Consider the following 13,498-nt stretch of genomic DNA (forward strand, 5'->3'; position numbering starts at 1 on the left):
AATACAGCAATACACAATTACAAAACAGCAATGGAATTTATCTTCTCCATGGTTTAATTAAAACCAGAGTCTTCGGACTTGATCCCAGTATGTGGTAATAAAATATAGAAAATAATGCCTCTGAACATGTGCAGAGTGCCTTCCAGTATACCTGGAATCCAGGCAGGTTTGAGCCATGATATCCCTCATTTCAGCAAAAAAATGGATCTGGCCCTGAGATTCCTTGCTCCAGGGCTGTCTGGTTTGCTTCAGTGCCTATCCGATGAATTTCTCCTTCCAAATCTGTTCGTCTTCTAGCTCTGGGCCTATTTGTACGTGCTGAGTTACACTTGATAGACTCTGCTCAGGTACCAAGTCTAATTTTTTTAAAAAGACATTTAAAGAATATAGGCGCAGTGCACTGTGTCTAACCAGTTCAGCACCCCAAGCTAGGCCACTCTGCCACCAAGCCTGAAAAACAGAAGCCTCCTGAAAAACTCACTGCCAATTCAGTTGCTGAAAACAACAGATCCCCTCTGATACTCCACAGATAAAGCTGACCATTAAATCACGATTTAACATCCCCGAGCAGCAGCGGCTGCTGACAACCTCTAAAGCTTGTAATCTCATTTAGCCCCCCTCCTGTCACGAGCAGGCCCAGCCCCTCTCGCATAATGCAGGCCAAATTAGACTCGACATGGCAACAAGAGAAATAAAAACCTCTTTAGCTTAAAAGTCAGGCCGCAGTGGGTAACCCTGACCTTCAGCTTTGCCTCACACGGCCCCTCAGCCCCATTCTTCTCTCCAGGGACCAAGCAGACATGTTATGGTTAGGCAGAGAGAGAGACAGAGAGCATGCCAAAAGTTGTGGTTATTAACGTGGTGGTGGTGGTTGAAAAGGACTGCAAAGCACATGCATTTTTAGGGGGCAAATTAAAGGCTCTGTGCAAACAATGGAAGAATATTTCACCTGAACTGCTTTGTGTCTTCCCCAAAAGGTCTCCCTTTGGTAATAAAAGATGAACCCTGATGGCTCTCTTCAAACTGCTTTGGCTCAATATTTCCCCTTTGCCTGCAGCGCGCCCTGACTCAGAAGCCGGGGGCATCGCTGCTGGACCACGGAATCCCCTCCTACTCTCCGCTTTAGAGCTGCCTGGCATTTCCAATGAGGCTTATAGCCTTCTTCAAAGCCTCATGTGACCATCAGTTTCTTTCTGTCTTTCTTTCTTTCTGTCTTTCTTTCAATTCAGTTGCCTGGAAGAAGCCGGCTGCTTTTAAGATCCCGAGAAATCAAAATCGCTTCCCCTTCTTTTCCTTGCTTCCCCTTCGCTCCACAATTTTCACTTAAGGGTTTGTGCGCGCGCGCGCGCGCGTGAGTGGAGGGGGAGTTCCCAAGAAAAAGGGCCATAATTCAATAGATAACATTTGCACAGAGGTGGAGAAGATTGTGGAGTGATTTTAGCACAGGCTTTGGTTGAAGAGCCCAATATTCTTTAGGGTATGGGCAAGCGAGGTAGCGCCCCCTCTATCTGCCTCCCCCCCCCCCCACCGCGCTCCCTCCCTCCCTCCCTCCCTCCCTCCAGGCACAAATATATTGGGGCCAAGTAAACTGCTACAGGCATGCACACGCACCCAACACTCTCTGTAATGACCGGGTGTTTTCGTACCGCGTAGACACAGCCCACCACTTCTGCCAACTTCGGCTCCTCCATCAGTGGCACAAGAGCCATTTCAACGCTTCCAATCGCGGACAATCTGGGATTCTCTGAGACTTTCCGTTCCTTGCCCAGCAAACCAACCAACCAGCCAACCGGCCGCACATGGCTTCTGCTTGCATCCAAGCCTAATTGCCAAATGACGAAGTGGCATTCCGACGCTTTGCAATTCTCTGCTGTCTCTACTGCACTAGGGGAATTAACCCAAAGCAACAGCAGCAGCAAGCAGACTCGGAAAGAAAGCTACTTGCCCTCTTCCTCCCATCTCATACTCTTTGCTTGCAGTCACCTTATAGAGCAACGGACCTGAAGGGTTTATTATTATTATTATTATTATTATTATTATTATTATTATTATTATTATTTTCAGCCAACAAACAAAGGCAGCCAAAGCTGGAGAAGGGAAGAGGAGTGGGGGAGGGGAGGGCCGAGTCCCACCGAGACTTTGTAGCTTTCTCTTCAAAGCACGCTGCTTTTCACTACAGTAGACCCCTTATCCATGGCTGTTTGCACCAGATGATACTGTGTGCAATTCCATGTTTCCAAAGAGACCCTGCATTTGGGAAGAAACTTTTTTTCAGAACTTCTAGCAGGCTGAACACTTGGGAAGGGAAGGGAAGGGAAGGGAGGGATGGGGGAGAGAAAAAGAGATCAAAAGCAAGATTCAAGCTCATTACCTGCGCACATAGCTTTTCAAGATTCCAGATGCCAGACCTCTTGGTTCTGAAGATCAACTCAAAATTTTTTGAAGTACTCCTTTTTATTTTGCAAAAAAGAAAAAGGAAAAAAGGAAAAAGAGAGGCTTTAATGTTAGTTGATGAACCGTTTTTTTTCCCCTCCCTGAGCTTAAAAATCCCCCGGCATAAATGTTTAGTGCAACTTTCCCAGTTCGGTAGTGTACCAACCCCAGCCTGCCCAAGCCTCTTTAGCAATGGAGTGGTTTATTTAATTTGTCAGTATAATAGAAGCGGCTGAATGAGAGACAGAGAATGCAGTGTGGTATAAAAGAAACAAAGGCTAAAAGTACCACTATTTTGATTCCCTTTTAAAAATTACTTCCAAAGTGTGGTATCTATTGTGAAGAATAATGCTGAACAAAGCACAGTGTCTTGGCAATATTCACAGAGCTCATTCACACAGCCGGTTCTGTCTGTACATTCAGAGGTAGAATACACTTATAAATGATGCATTGGAAGGACTATGGTTTCCATTGTGTTCCTAGTGTAAACAAAAAGACAGACAGAAGCTGAATGGCATATGGGCAATGAGGCTGCACTTTATTCAGCCATTCCAAAAGTATTGTGAAGGTAAAATATAATGCTTCCCCCACACACAACTTCAAAATAAGGGGAAATCAGCCTCTTAAACAAAAGTTCACTTCATAAAGGCTCTAAATTCTTGTACATGGAGGCGTTTCATAAAATACACACAAATGCACGCACACACACACTCATGAAAAGAAACAGTGCACAGATCTTTTAAGAAAGTGGATGAATGAGTAAAAATTTCAATTCTCCAAGTCAGATGCAAACCTAACAAGGGATGTGGAGGGAGGGAGAGACACAGGGTCTCGAGAGAAATGATTGTCATTGCAATGTAGTGATTGGATCTCACAGGAATGGGCTTGTGGGAACTAACAGACGTTCACACAGGCCTCATGCTTTATTCTTCACTGTTTCTTCAGTTACACATTGAGCTTTTCTGTGGAAGACAGGCACCGTCAATTTAAACAGTATCCCACATACTGGATAGCTAGCATAGCATCAGCATTACAGTCCATGAACAGAGATACCAGTGTGGACTATGTTCGGAGCAAGACAACATTTTTATTCACTTCCATAGTAGTGCTGGCATCAAAACAGATCTAATTCTTTGCTTTATTATTGCAGAACCCTTGGACATATTGCATTGACTTCCTCCTCCTCCTCCTCTTCCCTGCTTTTTCTCAGTATTGCCCTTTTCTAAAATGGCCCCAAATTTCAAATAATTTCAGAACCTCAAAATATGTATTCCAGGCAAGTGTATGTGCATGTTGAAATAGTATTATTAATTCTAATTATAGATTTTGGGTTTCTTGATGAATAATTCTGGATTTTTTTTGGATGTGGAACATACACAGTTTTATTAATGCACTAATGCATTAGTAACAGAGTTCCTCTCCCAGTAAGAACCTACCTATATAATGTGATCATAATCTGAGGCGCTCCCTCAGGTGCCTCCTCCAAGGATGGATGGATTGGAGAGTAGCAAGACCGGAAAGGGCTTTCTCACTGGTAGTCTCCTCAGCCGGGAGCCTCCTCCCCAGTGAGGCCCACCTAGTGCCAACATCGCCATGTTTTGGTGCCAGGTGGAGATTTTCCTCTATCCCCAGGCATTTGACAGAACGCGCTAAGCTTCCAGTGGGTCCTGGGATTTGGTAATTATTTTTAATTGCGCATTATTGGTTTTGTATGTTGGTTTCATAGTATGTATTTTTAGACTTGCTTTCTTCATAAATTACCACAGAATTTTGGCAGCTTGATGGTATAATGAATGAACAAGTTATTTGGAAGTCTGTGCTGAAGATTAGAAAGTCTGCCATCGCTATGACAAATGTCCTTCTTTTATAGAACCAAGATGGCAAAATATGTATATTAATCAGGTGATCGACATCATAAACAATTGGGAACAATTATTAATGACAGCTTAGCTGTTGTGCCATGAGAGGAAAACTTAATAGTGCTATCCTATGCATGTCTCCATAAACTAAGTCTCACTGCATTCAGTCAGGTGTCCTGCCTGGAAGGTAGGTAGGGGATCGCCACTGCCACTGCATACAGTACTTACTTCTGAGTAAATCTCACAGGACTTGCAGTTAATCTCCCAGGTGGTCGCTGTTATCAAATGACGGTAATCAAGTTTACCATGTAGCTGAGCAATTTTTACCATAATATCATTTATTTTTTCTGTTAGGTCAATATTCTGCCTTTTCCTCCATGGGGCCCAAATAGATGTACCTTCTTCCCCTCTCCATTTTATTCTCACAATAACCCCGTAAAGCCCAAAGCTAGTGACAGACCCAGGTCTCATAGTGAGTTTTCCGACTGAGTGGAGACTTGAACCCTGGTCTCCTCAGCCCTAGTCCAACACTCAAATCAATATACTGCACCGATTCCCAATGCAAGCATCTGTCTTCCATCCCTGAGGGTTGCAGCTGACATGGACATGATACATTGTGCCTCAGTCAGCCAGAGACAAGTGCAGGACATCATTAAAGGCAGCAGAAAAATCCAGACTGGGGGCACAAACCAGCAACTAGTTCTTCACATGGCCCCCAGTAGAACGAACCCAGGATTCCCATCCATTTCAACAAGGCGTGTACAGAAATGCTTCCTGGGGGTTGGGACACTGTTCTAATTAGTCTGAGTTGTTGGGCAGAAATGCTAGAGAATGAGTAATAGGGCTCCAAAGAACAAAGCAAGTGAAAAGTGGAGCAGGTCTACAGGTACCCTTAATCGAGTAATAGAGCTCCAGGGCTGTGACTGGAATCAGTAGGGGTTGCAAGTGAAAAGTCCATTTCTGTACACCAAGAAGGCTAAAGTATATGGTCCATAGAAGAATGAGATTTTGCTATGTCTCTCACCATCAGTAAACAAGATGCAAATGCTCTGTGGCCAGTTGTGGGCCATGATCAGGAGTGGTTTGCAAGATTGATTTCCAAAGCTTGTACTCATTCCTTGGATAGTAATGTCTTACTGGAGACTTTCCCAATTCCACTGAGAAGATGCCTTGGAGATTTGGGACAAGAGACTATCAGGCCGAAGTCTGACAGCGTCTACCCTGCCCCCCAGTTTTTTGCAGTCTGGACTTCCTAAGCTCATATAGGGCTTGCATATTGGATGACTGTGTATGTGAATCAGATGCTTAAAAATTAATTTGGAAAAAGATAGAAGCTACAATGATTGTCTGGTCCCATGGCCTTAAGAGGACTGGGTCTCCTACCAGTCTGGGTTACTACCATGACTGGGTTGACTGGGTTTACTACCAACCATGACTGGGTTTACTACCAGTCATGGAAAAAGTTCGGTTTCCCTTGCCTTAAGCAAGCTTTCTGTAAGCCACCCAGAGACTTTTTTTAGCATCTGGGACGGCATACAAAAACATTAAACAAACAAGCAAACAAACTTCTGATAGCCCAGAATCCTCCAGATGTTTTGGTCCACAGCTCTTGCGATTCCTAGCTGTTGGCATGCAGTCTAGAAATTACAGGAGCCTCCACTTTTTCGGCCTCCTGCCCTTCAGCTGGGCTTCCGCTCGTTTTGTGATTGCACCTACACATACTGCTATTTCCCCTTCCCCTTCCCCTTCCGGCCTGGGATCTCCCTTTCTTGGCTTCAGCCTACACACCTTCTGCTCCGCACCCCCACCACCATTCCCCCACTGCCTCCCTCTCCTGTGCAGGGCCAAAGCTGCAAGGGAGTCAGTGCAGGGGATTGCCATTTGTGGCTGGGGAAGAGTACAGGGGGTCTTGGTGGGCATGGATGCACATTTGCATTCCTATTTTGCATTTTGAGGTGTCCTCAAGTGTATGTTAAAAACAGTCAAACACAAACTGTGGGAAGCAGCTAAATAACTTTAAGATTTGCCTGTTTCTGTTCATTCATGCATAAGTGCCCTGGAATATTTTTCAGAAGATGCAGCTTCTCGTTATGATCACAAGATGAACAAGATGCAGGCACTGCAGGCTATTCTGGATCAATATGGAACTGTTGAAGGCCCTGATCCACTGAACTCAGTGGGACTAAATTTTTGTATGGATCTGTATTGGTTGGCACTGTTATAGTATAAAACTTGAAACCATTCAGATTTTACAGATATATTTCATAATGGCTCCACTAGTTCATTTAGCTGTTTCTGGGTCTAGTTTTTTCCTGAAAGGTCATCCTTATGTCTGGTTTCCTCAGTTATAACATGACATCTCATAGACAAGAATTGGTCATCTTCTGCCTTGAGAAGGGAAGATATAAAAGCACTCTTAAAGTATCTGCAGGGTTGTCACACAGAGGAGGGTCAGGACCTATCCTGAGGCATCCCAGAGTGCAGAACATAGAATAATGGGCTCAAGTTACAGGAAGCCAGGTTCCAGCCAAACATCGGGAGAACTTCCTGACTCTTAAGTGATATGACAATGGAATGAATTATCTAGGCAGGTAGTGGGCCCTCCCTCAGTGAAGGCATTCAGGATGCACCTGGTCAGCCATCTGTTAGGGAAGCTTTAATCTGGACTCCTACATTGAACAGGGGACCCCAAAGACCTATTGGCCCTTTCCCTCTACTGCTCTATGAGCATGCGATTCTAAACGCCTCCTGAGATGCCAATGCAATTTCTTCAATTAAAAAATGCCAACATTCAAATAATTAGAGAAACTTTCCCTGTGAACAGCCTCCTGGTGTTGACTTAAAACAGGTGGGCAACACTTTTCTTCCTTTAACATGACTATTTGATAAACTGTGCTAGGCACCAGCACAAAATGGCTACGATGGGAGTTCTGGCTAGTCAAAAAGGTTAAGTAAGGTCCTAAATCCCACTGGCCACTCAAAACTGCCTCTTCAAAGGGATCCAGAGCTTCCACAGGCAGTGGACAAGGCTTCTTTTCTTTTGAGAAAAAGGTGGTCCAGTCATACACTTCTGAATTTTCCCAAGCTTCTAGGGGCCAAGTGCAAAATGTGCATCTCCTGGGAACTAAATGTGTAGTGGGGTGGGTGGTGGTGGTCAATTTTTAGGATCTTCCTGGGAAGGGGGTTTGTCTTCTGATGCTGTCTAGAAAAAAAATCCCCAAATGCTTTTGATGCTGTCAAAATGGGGATTGCAAAACCGTTCATAATCTCTTCAGAAAAATAATAAAATAAAAGGTGAGCCCATGATAGCTTGCAGTGGTATGAAGTCGGAGGGGGAAGCCAGTGGCAGCTGCTTCATGGGCACTTTAATGGGAGGGGGTACTGGTGCTCACCTGGAAGCCCCAGACAAGGTCAGCATGGATTTTGGTGGGTTTTGGTTTTGTTTGGTGTTGTTGTTGTTGTTGTTGTTTGCTATGCAGTCATTAGCTGATTCCCATAACTATGACAGGTGCAGTCACCTGCATCTGGATGACAGGACAAACCATTGTGGTACATCATCCTCAACAAGCCATGGGTTGTCATTATAGCTTAGTCACTATGGCAAACTCACTTGGTGTTTGCCCAGGACAGGACAGGACAGGTCCTATGATGGATTGTCACATCATGCAAACACAGCCGCTCTCTCTCCTACACAGGTAAGCCACCTCAGTGGGCACCAAAGCAAGTGTCTACGGGTAGACAGATGACTGTGTGGACTATGTTGCCTAGCTTTGAACTAAATCCTGTGGAAAATTCAAATGACAAAAACAATCATTGTTTGTAGTATTTATTTATTTGTTGTATTTATATCCTACTTTTTTCCAATTAACCCTGGCTGAGGGTCATCTTTCAGTGTAAGTGAATCAACATTTTTGGAGAAACTTGATGCTAAGTATGTTTTGGAAGGGAAAAGGAGGCGGGCTGAAAATTAACACTTAGGAAAATAATTAGAGGTTCCACACAATCAAGAACTCCCTTTTATGGTACATTACCCATCACTATATTTTAAAATGCTCTTAAGGTAAGTTGAATTGATGAAGTTCATCGGCCCAACCTTGTACCACTGGACAAAGGTGCCCGGAAAAACTGTGTGTGACTGCGTTGCAAAGAGGGGGTGATTGTAGCTATTCTGTGGGGATACTGACTTGCCAGCTTGCCAAAAAATGCAGCACTGGGAGCCAGAAGCTGGAAGAAAAGAAGATGTCAGCTAGCATGCTTGAAGGGAAGCAGGTTTATTGCCCTAACCCTTGACTACCAGCTTGGCAAAAGCCCACACGAGAAGCATACACAAGTGAACTCAAAGTATGCTGGTTGATGATTTTCTTAGAGCAGGTTGAGAGTATCCTTTTAAAAGTAAAAGATGTTTACTTTTATCAAGATCAGGTGGGTTCCAGTTTTTACAATTAAAGAAGCAAAGCTGCAAAGTTATGAATACAGAGTTTTAAAAAATCCAAAGTAATTTAAATCTTTAATAAGAATTCTTTTTATATCCTTATTATTTTCTTCTTCTTTCCTTTTCGTCTTAAATCAATATATTTAACATGGCTACATTAAAAATATTTAAATTCTGAACATGCCTGATTTAAAAAAAATCTAGATGATTAAAAAATAGAAAATGCTAATGTTTACTTCATACAGGAAACTCATAATTTAAAAGCGGTAAAAATCTAGACAACTAAAACTAGGAATTACCAAAATGTCACTTTCAAGTGCGTGCATGCATAAATAAATAAATAAAGGCAGTGGAATAGCAATCTTCTTGAGCAATTCTGCAATTACTCTATATCATTTATCCTCAAATGATTTGAAAAGTTACCTTATCATTCATGCATCCAAAATGTAACCTCATATCAGACAACCATTTTAAAGAGATATAGCATGTATTTGCTATAGGAGAACTTATGATAGGTGGAGATGATAGGTGGAGACTTTCTATATTCTGTAATATATTCTATATTCAAAGTTCTATAGTCTATATTCAGAGTTCTATATTCTATAAATGTATACAACCCAACACAGAACTATTGCTCTGACATCTGCAAAGCGTAGTTCCTTCCTAGGAGGTTATGATGCCTGTTAATATCATCCAGTTACAACCGAGAGAAAAAGTTATAGTTTTCAATTATTCTATTTCTTGCAATAGTCAGTGGGATGTACAGAGCTCTGGATTTGGTGTAAGTAGAATAAGCCCATTTCCAAGAGCGTTAAATCAGTAGTCAAAGCAGATCTGGGATCTGCACAGTGCTACTGCATAAATATCTAGAGCTTCCTGGTTTAAAAGGCCACCAAAGCAATCCTGTACCTATTCACTCAGTAGTAAATCCTATTGATTTCAACAGGGCTTATGCCCAGGTAAGTGGGTGCAGGTTTCCTATATTCGCTTACTTGTGACTGAGCATTATTTAACCTAATAGGACTTACTTCTGAATAGATAAGCATAGCAGTGCAGTATTATATGTAACTATAAATATCTATCAATATAAGAGACTGCTCTACACCTCTGACAAACTTCATGGTCTTGCCATGAAAGCTCATGTCTCAACAAATTTCTCATTCCACGTGACACTGATTCTCTGGCAACAGGCTAACATGACTAACTCTCCAGACTTTTTCAGATTGAAATCCATTACGTGGAAATGTCTGATTTCAATGAGTGTACTTCTAAATCAGTGCACTTATGATCATACCACAGGGCAGTTTGAAGAACTTAAGTTTAGAATAATAAATCCATTTTCTCTTCAGGGTTACAACAAATGCATTCATCTGCACAGATAATCTGGCATTTTAAATAACTTCACACTTAAGCCCTGTCAGTTTGATCTCCCAAGGTTAATTGATTATTGTTACCACAGCACTGCCAGAAAAGATCAGAGCGCTTACATCTTTTCATTAATCCTTTCTGTTCAGCCAGAAGATGTAGGCCCTGGTGCTTTTGGTTTAACTGTTTCCAGGTGTGCCTGCTTCCCTCCCCAGTTGTCCTAATACCTGACAAATTTTCTCATCTGCAACATAGAGAATAATGATGCCAACATTATATTTTCAATTAAAATAGCTAACACTCAGACAAAGGTTAGCACATCAAGTATATTAAGGTGAGGACAGCTAAAATAAAGTAAAATAATCTGTATCGGGGAGAGCAGGGCACAGGTTGGGCAAAAAGCCGAATAACAAATCAGAATCCCAGCTCTTTCTTAAAGCTGACATTCAGCATTTTTGCCTCTGTTAAAAGCCCATCAGCGTTCAACAATGCCTCTCAGGGGTGTTCTAGCAGAGATGAGCTTTATCAGCAATTGCATATTTGTTATTGACATCATTCTTTTCAGTGGCCTGGATGGCACAATGGGGGATTAACCCTCACGCAAAGCAGTGTGACAACTCAGTTGAAAAACAGAACCTGGTCAAATGTCAGGTTTTTTTTTTAACTGCTGTTGTAGAGAAACCTCCTCCCCACCACCTTTTTTTCTTTTGGAGCATTGCTGTTTTTGCTGGAAACCTATATTTATTTTAAATGATCACCAGTGGTGGTGTTCAGACCAGAAACAAAAAAATTTTTTTTTTCATATAGAAAAGCTGGAAATGAGAAAAGATAACATTTATCTTGCATTTGGTCTGCCTTTTCACACATGGAAGCTTCCATTAATTTTTTGTTTGAAAGGTCAAAGTAGTTCCTTTATTTGTCGCATTTACAACCTGTCTTTCCTCTAAAGAGCCCAGTGCAATCTTTTGGGGTAGTTTAGGCTGAGAGACAGTCCAAGGCTAACCAGTGAGTGGAATGAAATGTTATAAGGAAAACGGGGCTGCCACTGAAAATGGAGTTGCTCTTTCATTCTCCGCGATGTCTACTACAATGTACCCTGTGTCCTGCGACCCAGTGCCTCACCCACAGTACTAGATGTCAGTGCCATGGAATGGAAAATGCACAATGGAATTATGTCTCACCTGCCATTTCATGGTGAAGCACGGAGCTGAGCATATCTTTCCCATAGTTCCCCAACATGCTGGCTACTATGCTGTGTAGTCTCAGTTTAGAATTTGATGCCGAATCTTACTTATTTTATTTATACAATTTCTGTACCACCCAATAGAGCTCTCTGTCTCAAGTCTTAAGATTTTGGACAAAGAAGTAAGTCTTTTGGTATTATGGAAGGATGTAAAAATAATGTGCAGGATCATGCCTGAAACATGAGCAGGACTAAACTGGGAACTGGCCATTGGCATGCACGCAAGGCCTGCCTCCAAATGTCCCCAGCTGCATTCCAGATGTATCTTAAATGCAAAGATCTGAAAAGTGGCTTGCAGGCTTCCATGATATTGGGAATTCTGCCCTATCAAGATTTAGCCTATTCATGTTTTAGGTGAATGCCTGCTACAACATTAACCCAATCCAGGGATTCATTCTGGGTGGTAAACCAGAATCTAAAATAGCTACTCAGCTGCAGCAACAGGCCAAACAACAGGAACATGGGCACAGAGAGAGGTCCCTGCCAATTTTGTCCCCACATCTGTTTTGGCAAGATGAATCATAGAGCTGGAATTGATCTGAAAAGTCATCTAGTCCAGCCTAGTGCTGATGCAGGAAGTCCAAGGCTCCAACATTCCCGATAGGTGGCCATCTAGACTCTGCTCGGAAACCTCTAAAATTAGAGGATCTAATAACGTTGGCTGCAAAATCCAGAGTGCGGCTGCTCCTCTCACAGCATTAGATACCCCATCACTGGCTGGCAATGGCCTTCTTGCACAGGAGGTACTGGCCAGCCCCCATGCCAAAGACTGAAGGAAGAGGACACTGTCACGTGAATGGGCAATGTCAGTGAACCAGTGCGAGAGCATCCCAGTCTCCTAGCACACTCTGTGGGTGACCTCAAAGGGACCATTCCTGAAAAATAACTTCTGGGGTTGGGTGTCTTCCATGGGAAATGGCCAAAGGACTATTTCTCAAGAACTTCATTTCAGTCACCTGTGAATTAAATTGAAATAGGGCTTCTTGATCTAGTCCAGGTGTTACGTCACATAGCAATGCTCATCCATTACTGCTGCTGTAAATGGCCACTGCATTTAATTCTGCATAAATTTATTTATGTGTGAATGCAATTGTTATAATCTGTATGCTTTTGTTTCTTTGTTTTCATCTGTCTCGGTGTTCACTTTTCTCTTTCTCCACAACCATGTGTGTATGTGTGTGTGTGTGCGCGTTTACTGAACATAATATTTCATGCATCAGGTGAACTGGACTCTAGTCTGTGAAAAGTTCTGTTTCAACAAATCTGTTAGTCTTTAAGGGCTAAATGCAACATTGCATCAGTGATGCCAATGTAATGCCCATGCAACAGTTCCCTTTCTCCTCTTTCTTCTTTCAGTCCACCTGCATACCCCCCAAATTTGTTCTTAAGGGCCCCCGCCCAACTCTGTGGAGCAAATTCGCACTCTCATGGGAGAGAAGTCTGATGACCAGCAGTGTCAATTCTGTTGGTGGAAAGACTACACCAGGGTACCAGAATCGTCCCTTTGTTTTTATTCTGAGTGCGGGAGCCAGCCTGCTCCCCTGTCAATCTCACGTTGCTTCTCAGTTCAGCAGAGGTGAGCTAACCCACACATGCTTTTTTAGTTATTACCATGACCCTGGAAAGGAGAGGCCTGGGCTCTGGCTACATAAAACAAAACAAGCATCATAAATTCAGTTTAGCCTGATTGCTACAACCAATTATACCTTGAATCACTGTCAACAGGTTCTGTTTGAATTGTTTCCTTTTCATACCTCTTCAGGCAAAGTGAGGAAGGCAGGGGGAAAGCCAAGCAAAGCCATTTGGAAAATCTGGAGCATCATAATTAAAATGTGTGTAAATTAAATACATGTGAAGTGCGCAATATGTGGCAAATTAGTATAGAAAATACTGCAAAAATGTGCATCTTCAGGGTTTTCCTACACCCCATGATGTGACAGGTATTATTGCCCTTTGTACAATTATTTAAACCCTGTAGGAATTCTCAGTGTCAGGGTATGTCCGTGTACTGTTATTAGACAAGTTTAATTAGGATCTACCCTGCTGCTCCTAACAAGTATTTAATTAACTTCCAGGCAGGGTAATTAGCTTTTAGATTGTGGCTGACTTTCTGTCTCACCTTCTGTTGACACTTGGCCTCCAGTAAGGCAGCCGGCTTTGCTGACA

Source organism: Varanus komodoensis, unplaced genomic scaffold (genome assembly GCF_004798865.1).
Source record: "Varanus komodoensis strain SLA01 unplaced genomic scaffold, ASM479886v1 scaffold2, whole genome shotgun sequence".
Taxonomy (NCBI): Eukaryota; Metazoa; Chordata; class Lepidosauria; order Squamata; family Varanidae; genus Varanus; species Varanus komodoensis.